The sequence below is a fragment of the Schistocerca gregaria genome, chromosome X (assembly GCF_023897955.1).
Source record: "Schistocerca gregaria isolate iqSchGreg1 chromosome X, iqSchGreg1.2, whole genome shotgun sequence".
NCBI lineage: Eukaryota > Metazoa > Arthropoda > Insecta > Orthoptera > Acrididae > Schistocerca > Schistocerca gregaria.
The window spans coordinates 139,912,717-139,933,686 of NC_064931.1; positions in this window are offsets into that span (position 1 = coordinate 139,912,717).

The window sequence follows — 20,970 nt, forward strand, 5'->3', positions numbered from 1 at the left end:
CGCGAAGGAGTTATCCAAATGGGGCGGAAATTAGTAGGGTTAGGTAAGTATGAAGAGGAGCAGTACAAACTCTCGCCACGTGCTGGCGGGCGTTAGCTTGCTCAAATGTAAACCCATGTTCACCTGCCATGAGGGGTAACAAAACGGGGCGTATAAGAAACCGACGTACAGTTGTGCTCACGACTGCCACGGGTGAATTTACTGCCCTGCAGGGAGCGTGTGGCGCGCAAATTACACTCCTGGAAATTGAAATAAGAACACCGTGAATTCATTGTCCCAGGAAGGGGAAACTTTATTGACACATTCCTGGGGTCAGATACATCACATGATCACACTGACAGAACCACAGGCACATAGACACAGGCAACGGAGCATGCACAATGTCGGCACTAGTACAGTGTATATCCACCTTTCGCAGCAAGGCAGGCTGCTATTCTCACACGGAGACGATCGTAGAGATGCTGGATGTAGTCCTGTGGAACGGCTTGCCATGCCATTTCCACCTGGCGCCTCAGTTGGACCAGCGTTCGTGCTGGACATGCAGGCCGCGTGAGACGACGCTTCATCCAGTCCCAAACATGCTCAATGGGGGACAGATCCGGAGATCTTGCTCGCCAGGGTAGTTGACTTACACCTTCTAGAGCACGTTGGGTGGCACGGGATACATGCGGACGTGCATTGTCCTGTTGGATGTACCGTGCACTATTCAGTGTCCCCTCGACGATCACCAGAGGTGTACGGCCAGTGTAGGAGATCGCTCCCCACACCATGATGCCGGGTGTTGGCCCTGTGTGCCTCGGTCGTATGCAGTCCTGATTGTGGCGCTCACCTGCATGGCGCCAAACACGCATACGACCATCATTGGCACCAAGGCAGAAGCGACTCTCATCGCTGAAGACGACACGTCTCCATTCGTCCCTCCATTCACGCCTGTCACGACACCACTGGAGGCGGGCTGCACGATGTTGGGGCGTGAGCGGAAGACGAACTAACGGTGTGCGGGACCGTAGCCCAGCTTCATGGAGACGGTTGCGAATGGTCCTCGCCGATACCCCAGGAGCAACAGTGTCCCTAATTTGCTGGGAAGTGGCGGTGCGGTCCCCTACGGCACTGTGTAGGATCCTACGGTCTTGGCGTGCATCTGTGCGTCGCTGCGGTCCGGTCCCAGGTCGACGGGCACGTGCACCTTCCGCCGACCACTGGCGACAACATCGATGTACTGTGGAGACCTCACGCCCCACGTGTTGAGCAATTCGGCGGTACGTCCACCCGGCCTCCCGCATGCCCACTATATGCCCTCGCTCAAAGTCCCTCAACTGCACATACGGTTCACGTCCACGCTGTCGCGGCATGCTACCAGTGTTAAAGACTGCGATGGAGCTCCGTATGCCACGGCAAACTGGCTGACACTGACGGCGGCGGCGCACAAATGCTGCGCAGCTAGCGCCATTCGACGGCCAACACCGCGGTTCCTGGTGTGTCCGCTGTGCCGTGCGTGTGATCATTGCTTGTACAGCCCTCTCGCAGTGTCCGGAGCAAGTATGGTGGGTCTGACACACCGGTGTCAGTGTGTTCTTTTTTTCATTTCCAGGAGTGTATTTAGTGAGGGTTGTAATGTGTATCGGAAAGACAGATTAGACACTGTAGGAGGTGGTGTCTTCCTTGCAGTTGACAAAAATATTGTTTCTGCTGAGGTCGAAGTAGAGTGTGCTTGTGAAGTTATCTGGACACGTTTAACATGGCTAGGGGAAATAAAGTTAATTGTGGGATGTTACTACCGGCCACCAGGTTCCACCGTGACAGTTCTAGAATCATTCAAAGGGAGTCACATTCTGTATCGCAGAAGTACCCTGATCATGCTATATTAGTCAGAGGGGACTTCAACCTACCTAGTACTGACTGGGATGTCTATGGATTCATTACAGGTGGTTCACACAAGCCGTCGTGTGAATTACTTTTGAACACATTCTCCGAAAACTGTCTTGAGCAGCTAAATCGACAGCCAACGCGTAATGGAAATATTTTAGATCTGGTAGCCACGAACAGACCAGACCTCACCGACTGTGTCAGTGTTGAGACAAGCACCGTCATACCTTAGCAAAATATCTTGCTGAAAACCCAAGGAAAATCTGGTCTTACGTAAAATCGGTAAGCGGGTCGAAGGCTTCCATCCAGTCACTCACTGATCAGTCTGGCCTGGCAATGGAAGACAGCAAAATGAAAGCTGGAATTTTAAATTTAGCATTTCAGAAATCTTTCACGCAGGAGGATCGCACAAACATACGCCGTTTGAGACTCATACAGATTCCCGTATGGAGGACATAGTGATAGACATCCCTGGGGTTGTGAAGCAGCTGAATAGGTTGAAAATAAATAAATCGCCAGGTCCTGATGGGATCCCAATTCGGTTTTACAGAGAGTACTCTACTGCATTGGCTCCTTGCTTAGCTTGCATTTATAGCGAGTCTCTTGCCCAACGTAAAGTACCGAGCGACAGGAAAAAATGCAGGTGATGCCTGTATATAAGAAGGGTAGAAGGACGGATCCTCAAAATTACAGACCAATATCCTTAACATAGGTTTGTTGCAGGAGTCTCGAACATATTCTCAGTTCGAATATAATGAATTTCCTTGAGACAGAGAAGTTGCTGTCCATGCATCAGCACGGCTTTAGAAAGCGTCACTCCTGCGAAACGCAACTCGCCACTGCAGACTCCTAACCAAGGTTCGAGCATATGGGATTGTTTCCCAAGTATGTGAGTGGCTCGAAGACTTCTTAAGTAATAGAACCCAGTACGTTGTCCTCGATGGTGAGTGTTCATCGGAGGTGAGGGTATCATCATCTGGAGTGCCCCAGGGAAGTGTGGCAGGTGCGCTGTTGTTTTCTATCTGCAGAAATGATCTTTTGGATAGGGTGGATAGCAATGTGCGGCTGTTTGCTGATGATGATGTGGTGTACGGGAAGGTGTCGTCGTTGAGTGACTGTAGGAGGATACAAGATGACTTGGACAGGATTTGTGATTGGTGTAAAGAATGGCAGCTAACTCTAAATATAGATAAATGTAAATTAATGCAGATGAATAGGAAAAGGAATCCCGTAATGTTTGAATACTCCATTAGAAGTGTAGCGCTTGACACTCACGTCGATTAAATATTTGGGCGTAACATTGCAGAGCGATATGAAGTGGTACAAGCATGTAATGGCAGTTGTGGGGAAAGCGGATGGTCGTCTTCGGTTCATTGGTAGAATTTTGGAAAGATGTGGTTCATCTGTAAAGGAGACCGCTTATAGAACGCTGGTGCGACCTATTCTTGAGTACTGCTCGAGCGTGTGGGATCCATATCAGGTCGGATTGAGGGAGTACATAGAAGCAGTTCAGAGGCGGGCTCCTAGATTTGTTACTGGTAGGTTTGATCATCACGCGAGTGTTACGGAAATGCTTCAGGAACTCGGGTGGGGATCTCTAGAGGAAAGAAGGCGTTCTTTTCGTGAATTGCTACTGAGGAAATTTAGAGAACCAGCATTTGAGGCTGATTGCAGTACAATTTTACTGCCGCCAACTTACATTTTGCGGAAAGACCACAAAGATAAGATAAGAGAGATTAGGGCTCGCACAGAGGCATATAGGCAGTCATTTTTTCCCTCGTTCTGTTTGGGAGTGGAACAGGCAGAGAAGATGCTAGTTGTGGTACGAGGTACCATCCGCCACGCACCGTATGGTGGATTGCGGAGTATGTATGTAGATCTAGATGTAGAAGGGGTCGTGCTATGAAGAGACCATTGTTCCTGGTTGTCAGACTGTAAGGAAGGCGACAGTCAGGTCGGTATCTCACTGGTGTCTGAGACATCTCCTAACACGTCTTCGCAGGTCATCAAGACTCAGTTCGAAGCGGGGCTCATCACTGAAGACAATTCTACTGCAGTCAATGAGATTACAGGCCGGAGACAAGTCTGGAGACGCCACTGACAGTGGTGAGATGCCAATCAGATTGTCGCCCAAAGTGCTGTCCGACAACCGTGAGTGACGCTCTGGAGTGCCATTCTTTTCACAGCTTGACATCTTCAGTTGTCATCTGTGACATTCTTAGAACAAGGCGGTACGTCGACGATATATTACGCCCCGTTTTGTTGCTCTTCATTGCAAGTGAACCTGGGCTTGTATTTCAGTAAGCTAAAGCCCACACACGGTGAGAGTTTCTACTCCCTGTCTTCGCGCTTGCCAAACCTTACCTTTGCCGGCGAGGTCGCCAAATCTCTCCACAGTTAAGAAAGTTTGGAGCATTATGGGCAAAGCCCTCCAACCCAGCTCGTGGGTTTGGCACTCTAACGCACCAGTTTACATAATTTGGCGCGATATCCCTCAGGAGGACATTCAACAATTCTATCAGTCCATGCCAATACGAATGACTGCTTTCGTAAGGCCCAGATGTGGACCAACGCGTTACTGACTTGCTCAGTTTCTGAAGCTCTTTCTTTTGAATAAAGCGTCCAACTTTTTTGAAACAGTAATCATTTGTTTGTCAGTACATGTACTACATTACTTCCATCGATTTCCGTTCCATTTTTTTACAGTTTGTATTTGTGTGTCCTCCTCTCGTGCCATCTAGTGCTCAGTCCCACATTACCTACGTGTGTTTGGATACTTTTGGTCTGAAATGTGTAATATGGAGCATTGTCATGTTCAGCAATGCATCCATACCGGCAGTTAGAGGAATGCCATTAATACGATTAACTGACGTTCAAGATGTAAGCCTGATGAAAAATTATAGTAAGACCTTTCTGTTTCTATTTTGTAAATGAGTTTTCTACTTTGAGTTCGTGTCACTAGTGCCGATTTCTGTGGTTTTACCTACTTCCTACACATCTAAGGATAAAAATGGACAAGAATCAGCTGTGCACATGAACAGTAGCGACGCTACAGACTGTACCGGCCGCGCGTGTTATATTGCGTCACTCCAGCATTCCCTGCCCCTTGGCAACTCAAGAAGCTAAATTACACGAAAACAGTTCTGAATCAACTTAACGGTTTTCATACTAGGTGCTTTTTTTCCACAGAGGAAAGTCTTTCTCAATGCTATTTTGACTCTAGGAAAGCACAATGACATCTGTGTCACTGAGGCAGAGGTAGGTCAGAAGTCAGCTTCCTTTGTAGCTGGCGATGTGCCTCCATTCGTGAACGGGACAGTGAGGCTTGTGAACACTGTTATGTGTGTCAATTTGCTTCGAAGGATCACATCACGCTGAAGTTCATGCACTCATTGACACTTCACGGAAGGCCGATGGCCACCATACTGGTGTACATCACAGCTACGTCATTCTATAGTTAAACCGCTGTCTTCAGACCCAAAATATTAAAATACTGCGTATTAGTGAACACTGACGACCACTGCGTACAAATTGCCACTCCACACAATCTGTTTTTCCCATAAACGTATTTTACGAGGAATAGCACAAACACCCCAGTACCGTGATACACGATGTAGTTGGGCACGAGAACGTCTCGAATGAAAACTGGAATAGTGGCGTCGAGTTCACTTGACCGACAACTACGGTATTTGTCTGGCGCCTGATGATCGTCACTGAAGACTGTGGAGGCGGACAGATATCATTGCCTGCAACTCAGGTACTGCATGGACGTGGGTGAGTAGTGTTCTGGGCGGTAAGATGTACGGATGTCGGGAGCCACACATCGTTACTGAGGGTAATTTGAAGGATATGAATATTGGCGCAGGATCCTGCCATCTCATGTCCAGCATAACAGGCAAAACTTTCGCGATGAATTCGTCTTTCAAAACGGCAATGCAAAAGCGCACAGCGCCCACCTTCCTCAAGGAATCAGAAGGCAGTTGAATGGAATGGCCTGCAATATCTGCAGTTAAAAATACGATTGACCATACTTTACACCATTGAAACTCACAGTGCATCTTCGCAAGACCCTCGACTCACACTGAATGCCGTCAGAAGAGCGTCGAAGAATGGGATATGGTTGAGCAGTAACATCTGTGCACATTGTGGACAGTATTTCAAGGAGGAAATACTCATGTTACAACGATAGTAGCGGAACAAAACGATACTGAAGTTTCACCCAGCAACACATTTTGATTTCACAGAAATGCGCTTTCGGATGGACTACATTTGTAGATACATATTTTGATTTAACAAAAAACTTATTTTCATAGTGCCACAAGGCATGTGTTTTCATTCTCCCATACACAAATAAAACAGCTACAGGTCGCACACAACCAGATTTTATGCTCGGTTTCACCCGTCAAACGCGAGCGTCTTTGGGAAACGATTGTCTGACGATGCTCGAGTCTGGCAGCCGAAATCGGTTATAAAACCAAATTTTAGGTGGCTTGTTACTGTATTATGTGTATATCATTTATAACGGCCGATGTGCCCCCAGCAGGCCATACCTGCATTGACTGTATTTTGAATCTCTGTTTGCCTAGAATCTAAACACACAAACGCTTTCAGATATGCTGGCAGTGCACACCACCCTTGGAGCAGTCCATCTGCCAGCAGTAAACAGTTTCCAGATGAGCAGTACCAGCACTGATCAGTCATCCTCACGACTGTCGCTGATGGAAATGGAAACTGTTACAGGATGAGGCATCAGTCCGATATTTCTCAGAGTAGCACTTGCAACCTACGTCCTCAGTTATCTGCTTGATGTATTCCAATCTCTGCCTTCCTCTACAGTTCTTGTCCTCTACAGCTCCCTCTAGTACCATGGAAGTCGTTCTCTGATGTCTTAACATTTGTCGTATCATCCTGTCCTTCATCTTTGTCAGTGTTTTCCACACATTCCTTTCCTCTCCTATTCTGTGCAGAAACTCTTCATTCCTTACCTTATCAGTCCATCTAATTTTCAACATTCGTCTGTAGTACCACATCTCAAATGTTTCGATTCTCTTGTATTCCGGTTTTCCTAGAGCCCAAACTTCATTCGCAGAAATCCCTTCCTCAAATTAAGGCCTCTCTTTAATACTCGTAAACTTCTCTAGGCCAGGAATGCCCTTTTTTCCAGTGCTAGTCTGCTTTTGATGTCCTTCTTACTTCGTTCGTCATTGGCTATTTTGCTGCCTAGGTAGTAGAATCCTTTAACTTCATCTACTTCGAGACCATCAATCATGATGTTAAGCTTCTCGCTGTTCTCATTTCTGCTGCTACTGATTACTTTCGTCTTCCTTCGATTTACTGTCAATCCATATTGTGTACTCATTAGACTGTTCATTCGTCCAGCAGATCATGTAATTCTTCTTCACTTTCACTCAGGATAGTAATATCATCAGCGCATCGTATCATTGATATCCTTTCATCTTGAATTTTAATCCCACTCCTGAACCTTTCATTTATTTAGATTATTGCTTCTTCGATGTAGAGACTTAGCAGTAGGGGTGAAAGACTACAACCCTCTCTTACACTCTTCTTGATCCGAGCACTTCGTTCTTGGTCGTCCACTCTTATTATTCCCTCTTGGCTCTTTCTCTTGTACTTATTGTATATTACTTGTCACTCCCTACAGCTTACCCCTCAGAATTTCGAACATTTGAACTATTTTCCAGGTCGACAAATCCTATAAGGGTTTCTTGATTTTTCTTTATTCTTGCTTCCATTATCCCCCGAACGTCAGAACTGCCTCTCTGGTGCTTTTACTTTTCCTAAAGCCAAACTGATCATCATCTAACACATCTTGAATTTAAGAGGCTGTAATTTCATCAACATCAGTATGTGGTGTGACCCTCACGAGCACGAATACACTCTTGTATTCGTTGAGACATGGAAGCAACCATCTTACGATTGTCATCGTGAGCAATTTCTTGCCATGCCTGAAACACGTGTTGTGTCAGAGTTCCTGAAGGTTGCTGGCTGGAGGCTGCTATGAGAGTATATTTCTTTCCATTGCATGCCAGACACTTTGTAAGAATGGCTGATCAGAAAACCACGCAGACAATTTGAGGAACCATACGTTCTTCAAGACTTTTATCGAGAGAACTGCGATCTGAGGTCTTCCATTATCCTGCTGGAATATGCCATTTGGTACCCTGACCATAAAGAGTACGCCAACGAGTATACAGTCTTGCCACATACTGGCGAACATGTAACCTTCCTTCAGTTATTAAAAAATCAGTCCTATTCTCATTCAATAGATATCCACACCATGATTTTGGGAGACTGTGCGGTATGGGTCTTAAGAATCGTCATTTCCTGTGATCTCTCAACAGATCGTCTACGGACATATTGGCGTCTTATTGACAGCCCAAAGAAAAGTGAGACGCATTGCTGAATACCACAGAATGTCCCTCTATGTCCGATTTGACTCTTGCTCTAGACAATGTAAGTGTCGATTGTCTCTGATATGGTGTGAAGGGTTAGAGACGCATAAGAACTAGAGATCTCTTACCAGCTGTTAGTAATCTGTTCCAGACTCCTCCTGATGCTCGACTGCCTTTAATTAATGCTCTGATTTCAACTATTGTCTTCCGTCTATTCGTCAGAGCCAGTAATACAATACTACAATCTTCTCATGATGTAGTTCGAAAGTAAGCTGAGCGTGTCGTCCTCTATGCATGCTGTGTTGTGATCTCTACCAGAAACGTTTCAGTAATGTTAGACACACCAAATAACTTCTTGTACTCACAACATTCTTTATCCGCGAAAGAAGTTTTTTTTCAATACTGAAATTAACGAAATTATGCTCCTATGAGGACGAAATTGTAATCAATACGTCCCACAGACATGTAAATACTTGACGACCAGTATGGAAACGTTGGGTCAAAATGTTCGTGGTGTAACACTTTCAATTTTCCGTTTTCCTCAGTGTAAATACACAGAACTCTGAGCAAATAAAGTGGACCAAATCTCGGTATGGGGTATATTTAACAAAAAAATATATACATAAATTCACTTTTTTATCGGTTATTGTGAATAAACATGAATTGACTTCACTCCTTTATCTGTCGACTGACCGCACAGTTGGTGAAACAAAGGGAGGACGGCTGCTGCTAGCTGTGTAAAGTGGGCGAAGAACCCAGTGGCCGAGTATCAACATTCAGTGTAGATGTCAGGGACTGTGGCACCTCTGTAGGAGGTGCCTCTCAGCAGTGCCGGTTTGTCCAGCGATGTGCAGGGCGGCGTGGGTGGGCACCGGACGACGGATGACGGCGCTATCAAAGAAACGGAGCGTGGTGTTAACGGTGATCTGCAGTAGCTTTGGGATTTGTAGTGACGATGCCGAGACTTGGATGTCCGATGAACTAGTCGACCACAAGATCTGCAACGCCTGATATTCTCGCAACCTCGGTGGAGGGCGTTGGCCCTTCTAGTCCAGTTGCCGACAGCGGCGTCAGCTGAAAGTCGGATTCTTTATAATTGTTTGGTGTAGTTGCACGTTTATGACGATGGGCAAGAAAGTAGTAGTTCACTTGCGCGAAATAAGAACGTTGGTCGTCGTGAGTATGAAGAAACTAATAGGGTAAGGGGCTCACTATCAAAGCGCGTCGACTCATCTGGAATGCAACGTTACCTCGCACCACAATGTCCACTAAACGGAATATCTAAGGCTGAACTCGAACTAGTTCTCCATATTCTGTAGATAATACTTGACACACTGAGCTACTCACTCATTCCCTAGGAACTTAATATCAGATTAAGCCTAGTGCGACTTCTCAGTTACAGTTTTTAACTGAACAACGTTTTCCGTGATGTTTCTGTTCTAGCGGCACTGAGAGGGGACATAACCAACGCACCACCACCACCACCACCACCACCACCACCACCATCATCATCATTATCATCATCTTCTCCTTCTTCTTCTTCTTTTTCTTCTTCTTCTATCCTCTGCTGAGCACTTCAAGACAGTGTACTGTCTCAATTAAAGTGCATCACAGAATCTAGATGATTCTTGCGCAGCCTTTCCCTTTCTTTCTTTCTTTCTTTCCTAAAATCTAACTTTTGGTCAAGAATTCTTTTCTATGGTAGAGATCAATTCCCCCGTCCGGTTTTCTTCCCTGAGGCCCACTAGCTCGATTTTTCTCTTTTCAGTTTATTTTCAGTATCTATTTGCACATCAGTATTTCCATTCCTTCCAAGTGTTGTATATTATGAATTATTAGGACCCATTTTTCACAGTCATATTACAAAACACTCCAGACAAACATCTTGATGAATTCTTCCTTAATTTTAATACATGTGTGCCTGCTAATCAGAAGTTGTTTTTTGTTACTGAAGGTCGTTTCAGCAGGGGCAGTTCTACTACTGATTTTTATGGTGTATCTATTCTTTTGTGGGACAACACATTCTATCATAACTGACTGCATTTTTGTATGCTTTCATAATCTATCTTGATGTTTGTTTGTTTCTTTATTGGATTTTTTACCTGCCATTGCTATGGCTTTACACGTGTTCATCTTTAGTTTGGTACTTTTAGTGCTAATGAGAAACGTCGCAGCGTTTTTCTTAGACCCACAACAAATGTATTCACAGTTGCGAATATGGACTACCATCAGATGTACACTCCTGGAAATGGAAAAAAGAACACTTTGACACCGGTGTGTCAGACCCACCATACTTGCTCCGGACACTGCGAGACGGCTGTACAAGCAATGATCACACGCACGGCACAGCGGACACACCAGGAACCGCGGTGTTGGCCGTCGAATGGCGCTAGCTGCGCAGCATTTGTGCACTGCCGCCGTCAGTGTCAGCCAGTTTGCCGTGGCATACGGAGCTCCATCGCAGTCTTTAACACTGGTAGCATGCCGCGACAGCGTTTACGTGAACCGTATGTGCAGTTGACGGACTCTGAGCGAGGGCGTATAGTGGGCATGCGGGAGGCCGGGTGGACGTACCGCCGAATTGCTCAACTCGTGGGGCGTGAGGTCTCAACAGTACATCGATGTTGTCGCCAGTGGTCGGCGGAGGGTGCACGTGCCCGTCGGCGTGGGACCGGACCGCAGCGACGCACGGATGCACGCCAAGACCGTAGGATCCTACGCAGTGCCGTAGGGGACCGCACCGCCACTTCCCAGCAAATTAGGGACACTGTTGCTCCTGGGGTATCGACGAGGACCATTCGCAACCGTCTCCATGAAGCTGGGCTACGGTCCCGCACACCGTTAGGCCGTCTTCCGCTCACGCCCCAACATCGTGCAGCCCGCCTCCAGTGGTGTCGCGACAGGCGTGAATGGAGGGACGAATGGAGACGTGTCGTCTTCAGCGATGAGAGACGCTTCTGCCTTGGTGCCAATGATGGTCGTATGCGTGTTTGGCGCCGTGCAGGTGAGCGCCACAATCAGGACTGCATACGACCGAGGCACACAGGGCCAACACCCGGCATCATGGTGTGGGGAGCGATCTCCTACACTGGCCGTACACCTCTGGTGATCGTAGAGGGGACACTGAATAGTGTACGGTACATCCAAACCGTCATCGAACCCATCGCTCTACCTTTCCTAGACCGGCAAGGGAACTTGCTGTTCCAACAGGACAATGCACGTCCGCATGTATCCCGTGCCACCCAACGTGCTCTAGAAGGTGTAAGTCAACTACCCTGGCCAGCAAGATCTCCGGATCTGTCCCCCATTGAGCATGTTTGGGACTGGATGAAGCGTCGTCTCACGCGGTCTGCACGTCCAGCACGAACGCTGGTCCAACTGAGGCGCCAGGTGGAAATGGCATGGCAAGCCGTTCCACAGGACTACATCCAGCATCTCTACAATCGTCTCCATGGGAGAATAGCAGCCTGCATTGCTACGAAAGGTGGATATACACTGTACTAGTGCCGACATTGTGCATGCTCTGTTGCCTGTGTCTATGTGCCTGTGGTTCTGTGAGTGTGATCATGTGATGTATCTGACCCCAGGAATGTGTCAATAAAGTTTCCCCTTCCTGGGACAATGACTTCACGGTGTTCTTATTTCAATTTCCAGGAGTGTATAATGGAATGACGTCTATGAAAAATAGTACCCGACCGGGGCTCGAAGCCAAAGTTCCTGCTTATCGAGAGCGGGCGCCTCAACATTTGACTATTCGAGCACGAATCCTGGCAAACTCAAACGTCCACATATCGTCAACAATGTGTCTACAACTTGTACTGGTACGTCTATTATGTACAGATATCAAAAACAGTTTTGCATCACCTCGGTTCCGAGAGTTCTGGAACCTGTACAGAAAACTGGAATTGAGGTCAACAGAAACATCATTTCCACCCTTTTTACTGCTTATGAAAACCACACATTGCATATTGTACCACCATACAGGGATACCTTCGGAGGTGGTGGTCCACATTGTTGTACACACCGGTGCCTCTAATACCTAGTGGCACGTCCTCTTGTATTGATCCATGCCTCCTTTCGTCATGGCGTACTATCCACAAGTTCATCAAGGCGCTGTTGGTCCAGATTGTCCCACTCCTCAACTGCGATTCGGCATAGATCCCTCAGAGTGATTGGTGGGTCACGCCTTCCATAAACAGCCCTTTTCAATCTTTCTCAGGCATGTTCGATAGGGTTCATGTCTGGAGAACATAGTGGCAACTCTAGTCGAGCGATGTCGTTGTCCTGAAGGAAGTCATTCACAAGATGAGCACGATGGGGGCGCGAATTGTCGTCCATGAAGACAAATGCCTTGCCAATATGCTGCCGATAAGGTTGTACTATCGGTCGGAGGATGGCATTCACGTATCGTACAGCCGTTACGGCGCTTTCCATGACCACCAGCAGCGTACGTCGGCAACACATAATGCCACCCCAAAACAACAGAGAACCTCCACCTTGGTGTACTCGCTGGACAGTGTGTCTAAGACGTTCAGCCTGAGCAGGTTGCCTCCAAACACGTCTCCGACGATTGACTGGTTGAAGGCATATGAGACACTCATCGGTGAAGAGAACGTGATGCCAATCCTGAGCGGTCCATTCGGAATGTCGTTGGGCCCATCTGTACCGCACTGCATGGTATCGTGGTCGCAATGATGGACCTCGCCATGGACGTCGGGAGTGAAGTCGCGCATCATGCAGCCTATTGCGCACAGTTTTAGTCATAACATGACGTCCTGTGACTGCACGAAAAGCATTATTCAACATGGAGGCGTTGCTGTCAGGATTCCTCCGAGCCATAATCCGTAGGTAGCGGTCATCCACTGCAGTAGTAGCCCTTGGGCGGCCTGAGCGAGGCATGTCATCGACAGTTCCTGTGTCCCTGTATCTCCTCCATGTCCGAACGACAGCGCTTTGGTTCATTCGGAGACGGCTGGACACCTTCCTCATTGAGAGTCCTTCCTGGCACAAAATAACAATGCGGACGCGATCTAACAGCGGTATTGATCGTCTACGCATAGTTGAACCACAGACAACGCGAGACGTGCGCCTCCTTCCTAGTGGAATGACTGGAACTGATCGGCTGCCTGACCACCTCCGTCTAATAGGCGCTGCTCATGCGTGCTTGCTTACATCTTTGGGCGGGTTTAGTGACATCTCTGAAGTCAAAGGGTCTGTGTCTCTGATACAGTATCCACAGTCAACGTGTGGTGTCACCGGCAGACACCACACTTGCTAGGTGGTAGCCTTTAAATCGCCCGCGGTCCGGTAGTATACGTCGGACCCGCGTGTCACCACTATCAGTGATTGCAGACCGAGCGCCGCCACACGGCAGGTCTAGAGACTTCCTACCACTCGCCCCAGTTGTACAGCCGACTTTGCTAGCGATGGTTCACTGCCTACTTACGTTCTCAATTGCTGAGAAAATAGTTTAGCATAGTCTTCAGCTACGTCATTTGCTACGACCTAGCAAGGCGCCATTATCAGTTACTATTGATATTGTGAATCATGTACCGTCAAGAGCGACGTTCGTCATTAATGGATTAAAGTGAAGTATTCCACCAGCTACGTCCGTTTTTCTAAATTCTAATTTCCTTGTCCTGTTCCAGACCTCACGCCAGCCTGCGTGAGCTAAAACGCGTGCCTTTCGGCCTCCTCTAGTAACACGGTGTTGGCTCTCCTGCCAACCACAAAACAACGTCTATCTTCAGGAGTTCTGGGAACCGGGGTGATGCAAAACTTTCTTTTGATTTGTGTATGTTCCCATACAGAGAAGACATATTACTTTAAAGGCGCTTGTCCGGTGACGGCAGATGAATACGATATTGCAGTGCCTGAATTGATTCGAATTACGATCCAAAGTTCCTTTGGACATGTCTGCATGTATGAAGGAACTTTTGTGTCGTGATTCGGAATAATACAGGAACTACAGTATCATAAATATCGCATTACTTAGTTCCTTGGCCGGATCTGCAGTTAATGCAATGTCATCTGCAAATACTATAAAATGGATTTGCTGTCCACTGATTTTGCTGCCTTTCGTCTTTTGCTTGCATTTGATTATGGCCTCTGTAACGAACATGTTGAATGAGTCATGGGATACTGGGCAACCTAGTATCACTCCTCTTCTAATGGAAGCAGTTTTATATTTCCATTAACATTTGTCTCTACGTTTTTGGTCTTTGTACAGCAATAGAATGAGTCTTTTGTCCCTCCTGTATTTTTCTTGGTCTTAAGTAGTTATTTCCAGTTCGTATTACCAAACGTTTTGTCTATACCCACGAAAGTTATGTTTGTCTTCCTGTTGATACTCAGTCTTCTTTCGAGATTAGTTCTTAATGCTACAATAACTTGTTACTTCCCTTTCCAGATGTGACACTGAATCGATCCTGAGATGTATTTTGTTCAGTTTTTGTTTTGTAGGAATGCAGTCTCGCGGCGATAATATTGAATAAAACGTTCACGCGCGTACAGCCGTGTCAAGTAATTAAAATTACACGAGCTTTCGGTCAAGCACTCCTTGGCCATTGCTAAATGGTATGACTACCAGTGGGCTGCTGGTGTGCTCCTCATATACACTAGTATACTAGCTGCCTGCTGTGACGTCACTGATGCCCGTGGCATCGCCAAATACGGCCGTATGTTGACTCGGCTTTCGATATGCCCTCTTCAACTGCGTGATGGCTGGGTCGCATGCCGAGCTGAGCTGCAGGTCTTCGTGTCTATATAGGGTGTTTCGGTGATTTTCATTTCAATGGATACTTTAGTTATACAATCGCAGAAGCCTTTTGTGCGAGCCACGAAGAATGTTTTTTCATTCCGGTGTCCGTTTTCGAAAGCATGCTCAGCTAAAGCAGATTCCTCGGGATAGCCTTGGCGATAAAACCTTTCATGCTCCTGGCTGCGTAGTTCCACAGTGCGCATTATTTGTCCAACGTAAGACTGGTCACACTCGCAAGATATCTTGTAGACACCTGGTGTTCTGAGACCTGCTGAGTCTTTAACTGGTCTCACTAATTGAGATTTTTGTCGGAGGCCCGAAGACCGATTTGATCTTTCAGAAGGCGGCTTATCTTGCCCGCCACGGAATCACAGAACGGCAAGGAAGCAACTTCCTTTTCCTTCTCGTCGCCGATAGTCTTGTTGTCACTCTTGCTTCAAATCGCTTCATTTATTGGATGGGCGTAACTGTTCCTAAAGACCTTGCGTAGATGGCCCAGGTCATGGGGAAGGTTATCACCGTCAGATATCATTCTTGCACGAAGAACCAATGTATGTAAAACACTGCACTTCTGTGTCGGGTGATGATGGCTGATGGCGTGTGCGTCGATGGTGCCAAGTACAGATCGGTATAGGTGGGATTTCTATAGACGCTGTGGCCAAGGCATCCACTTCGTTTGCGGTGGACGAGAGCGTCGAGGAAAGGCAAATCATCGTCCTTTTCTACCTCCATGTTTAACTGGGTATTACTGTTAATGCCATTGAGTTGTTCCAAGAACTCGTCAAGTTTCTCACGTCCATGGAGCCAAACGTGTCGTCAACGTATCGAAAGAAACAACTAGGCTTTAATGGTGCCGTATCTAAGGCAATGACCTCAAAATTGTCCATGAAGTGATTCACAACAGCTGTATCTAACGGGCTATCCATTGCAACACCGTCCGTCTGATTATAATACTGAACGTCGTACAGGAAATAAGAAGATGTAAGAGTGTGCTTAAATATAGGGTGTGGCAAATAAAACTGGCCCGGAACAGTGGATACGATTGGACGTCAATTTGTGGCAGCATTAATGGAGGAGGAAGAGACCTACAGTTACTTCCAACAGGATGGAGCCACTCTCCATAGACCGACCGAACCTTGGAGCACATTTACGCAATCTGCACTCTTGTCAGAGTTGTTAGCAGATGTCAGTCAGGTCCTGGACCTAGCTGTCTTCCCACGTTACCTGATCTATGTGTGTACGATTACTTTGTGTATCGCAACAACACTCATAGCCTACAAGAACTGCAACAGAACATTTTGGACGAGATTGCCACAATTCCAGCTTAGATCTGCCTTCAGTAACTTTCTGACCATGGCCCAAAACTGCCAAAACACGAATGATGGTCACTTTCAACGTCTTGATATAGTCAGGTTAGTACTGTCTTTCCTTTCCTCTCCCGTAGGACATTGTACCCAGCAACTCTGTTCGTCGGGCCACTTTTACTTACCCCATCCTCTAGCCCGGCCACTTCACCTACAAAGGACTTGGATACTAGGTCCAAACAGTCTTTGACAGGCACATTCGTAAACAGCGACACCACATCAAAACGGACAATAATGTCACCCTCATTCAGTCGAAGACGGTTAATTCGTTTTCAAAAATCTGCTGACTCTGTGGTATAATGTTCACAGTGTCCCACATGTGGAGAGAGGAAATTGGCCAAACATTTCTCCAGCTTGTATCTTATACATGAAATGTATTCGCAGTTGCGAATATGGATAACCATCAGCTGTATAATCGAATGACGACTATGAAAATCCGTACCGGAACGTGACACGAACGCGTATTTCACGCTTATGGCCAGACTCAAATTTCCATATGTCATCAGTCACATGTCTACATCCATTACTCGTTCATTCATAATGTGTATTCCCATATAGGGACACAGTTCACTTGAAAGTCGCTTTCCCGACATCGGCGGACAAATACGATATGGTAATTGCGAATTACGATGCAGTGTTCCTTCGGATGCCGAGTCAACATATGCTCGAACATGGCGATGCCGCGGGCACCAGAGACTTCAGAGCTGGTGTATATAAGGGGCGTACCAGGAATCCCACTGGCAATTATACCACTTGACAATGACCAAGACGTGTTTCGCCGAAAGCCCGTGTGATTTTCGTTACTTGATGCGGCTAGAAACCCGAGAAATTTTAATTCAGTTTTCATTTTAGTCCTGTTCTTAATTACATTGAGCAATGTTTTTGATGCATGCGACAACGTCGTTAGATTTTTTCTTGTTTTTTTTTGTTTTTTTTGTTCGTTGCGTTTGGTCTGGGCGGATGTCACAAGAAATCTGTTCGTGTTGATCGTTGATTCCTTTACTCAGTTTATCACAGAGGGCGAGCAGCTCTCTGACCGAACACGCTGAGCTACCGTGCCGGCTTTCTAGGTGACGCCACATCGGCGACTTGCGAGTCAATGATGATGAAGGACGCACAACACCCAGTCCCCTGCCGGGAATCGAACCCGGGCCTCCTGCGTGGTAGGCAGTAACGCTGCCGCTATGCTACGGAGGCGGACTATCCATTGTAATAGCTTCTTACAACGAAGTTGTACAGTTTTTGCTTAACTTTTTGTTTTATTCTCTTCAGAAGTGCTGTTGGGATGTTGTCCGTTCCTGTTGCTTTCTTGTCCTTCAGCTGCAAAACTCCTGAATCAAATTCTTCTCGTGTGATAATCTTCTTCCACCACATGTTCAGGTTAGAGATGGTTGTAATTTCCAATACTTCCTCATGGTAGTACAAGTCTTCAAGATATACATTTCAGCTATGTGCCATATGTTCTCTATCAGCAATTAATTGTCCATTCGTATCTTTTATCGGTGTACTTCTCGTTTAAGTATGTACTGCAGTGGCTTTATTGCCAAATATGCTCTTTCTGTCCTTTCTCTCAGTACATCATTTTCTGGTCTTCGCCTAACTTCCGTCACCCATTCTTCTATGTCCCCTTTATATTATGTCACAACGACATTCAGTTTTGTTCTGTATTGTGCTCGGCTTTCTTCTGTATTTATTTTCGTATAGTGGTATCTGTGGTATAATACACCTAGTATTTCTTCAGTTCGATTTGATCCTTGTTTCAAAATATTTCAATCCATCTCACTATAATTAGGTTCGCTGAATGTATTAGTATGCTCTTGCACATTTCCGTTATGTTTGTCCATTTAGCAATTTATTAAACCCTCACCTTATTTTGTTCTTACTTACCATCTTTTTTAAATTTTGCTTTACAAGTGTGTGATTTATTTATTTATTTATTGTTCCATGGGACCACATTAAGGAGAAGTCTCCATGGTCATGGAACGAGTCAATACATGAAATTATAACACGATTGTAGAAACAGATAAAATGAAATATAAGAAACATATTCAGTTGTAGATTGTACAAACAGATAAAATATAAGAAACATATTCAGGCGACAAGTCGTTAGTTTAAATAAAGAAAATCAAGAATGTAACACTGAATTTGCTTAATTTTTTAGCTCTTCCAGAAGGTCCTCGACAGAATAGAAGGAGTGAGCCATGAGGAAACTCTTCAGTTTAGACTTAAAAGTGTTTGGGCTACTGCTAAGATTTTTGAGTTCTTGTGGTAGCTTATTGAAAATGGATGCAGCAGAATACTGCACTCCTTTCTGCACAAGAGTCAAGGAAGTGCATTCCACATGCAGATTTGATTTCTGCCTATTAACTGAGTGAAAGCTGCTAACTCTTGGGAAAAAGCTAATATTGCTAACAACAAACGACGTTAAAGAAAATATATACTGTGAGGGCAATGTCAAAATTCCCAGACTATTGAATAGGGGTCGACAAGAGGTTTCCGAACTTACACCACACATAGCTCGAATAGCCCGTTTTTGAGCCTAAAATACCCTTTTTGAATCAGAAGAATTGCCCCAAAAATAATACCATATGACATAAACGTATGAAAATATGCGAAGTAGACTACTTTTCGTATTGAAATTTCACTTATTTCAGATACTGTTCTAATGGTAAATAAAGCGGCATTTAGTTTCTAAACAAGATCCTGAACATGGGCTTTCCACAACAGATTACTATATATCCGAACGCCTAGGAACTTGAACTGTTCCGTCTCGTTTATAATATGCCCATTCTGTCAGTTCTTGTTGAATTGTGAGTTAGAAACTGTAAAAACTGAGTCTTATTGTGATTTAGCATCAAATTATTTTCCACAAACCACGAACTTATTTCATGAACTACATTATTTGATAATGTTTCAATATCAAACACAAGATTCTTCACTACCAAGCTGGTGTCATCAGCAAACAGAAATATTTTTGAATCACCTGTAATACTAGAAGGCATATCATTTATATAAATAAGAAACAGCAGTGGCCCCAGCACCGACCCTTGGGGAACGCTCCACTTAACAGTGCCCCATTGGGACTGAACATCACTACCACTCTCAATATTGCTGAGAATTACCTTCTGCTTTCTGTTCTTAAAGTAAGAGGCGAACCAATTGTAAGCTACTCCCCTTACTCCACAATGGTCTAACTTCTGCAGTAATATTTTGTGGTCAACACAGTCAAAAGCCTTCGTTAAATCAAAGAAAACACCTAGCGTTCGCAACCTTTTATTTAATCCGTCCAAAACATCACAGAGAAAAGAGGCTATAGCATTTTCGGTTGTTAAGACATTTCTAAAACCAAACTGTACATTTGACAGCAAATTATGTGAATTTAAATGCTCCAGTAACCTTGTATATACAACCCTCTCGATAACTTTAGCAAACACCGATGGCATAGAAATAGGTCTATAATTGTCAACATTATCCCTGCCTCCATTTTTAAAAAGTGGTTTCACTACCGAGTACTTTAATCGGTCAGGAAACCGACCACTCCTAAAGGAAAAGTTACAGATATGGCTAAGTACTAGGCTAACATACATGGAACAATACTTCAGTATTCTGCTAGATACCCCGTCGTATCCATGAGAGTTCTTGGTCCTTGGTGTATTTAATTATTAACTCAATTTCCCTCTTGTCAGTATCATGGAGGAGCATTTCAGGTAACAGCCTCGGAACACTTTTTTCTACGAGCACTATATGATTCCCTGTTGGGACTAGGTTTCTATTTAGTTCACCTGCTATATTCAGAAACTGATTATTAAATACTGTACATAAATGCGACTTATCAGTAACACGGACATTCCCACTACGCACTGATTCTATATCCTCTACCTGTCTCTGCAGACCAGCCACTTCCTTTACGACTGACCATATGGTTTTAATTTTATCCTGAGTCTTAGCTATTCTATCTGCATACCACACACTTTTTGCTTTCCTAATAACTTTTTTAAGCACCTTACAATACTGTTTGTAATGGGCTGCTGCATATAGATTGTGACTGTTTCTAACGTTTTGATATAATTGCCACTTTGTTCTACAAGATATTCTTATCCCTCTAGTCAGCCACCCAGGCTGCCTGTTTGTGCTAGTACCCTGTTTTGAACGTTCTAACGGAAAGCAACTTTCAAAGAGCATGAGAAGAGTCTTGAGAAAAGCATTATGTTTATCGTCTACTGTATCAGCGCTATAAACATCTTGCCACTCTTGTTCCTTGATGAGGTTTACAAATGTCTCAACAGCAACTGGATCTGCTTTCCTAAACAGCTGGTGACTATATTTAACACGTGATCCAGCACAAAAATCTTTTAGAGTTAAAATTTGTGCATCATGATCTGAAAGGCCATTCACCTTTTTGCTAACAGAATGCCCTTCTAGTAATGAGGATCACTGTCTACTTCAGCACCAGGACAGCTGTGGCTCAGTTTATTCTGATTTCTTTGGCCAACATGATGTAGTCAGTTTGGTATATTTGTGTGTCACCGGGATTTTTTTGTATACCTTCTTCTCAAAGGCATTTAAA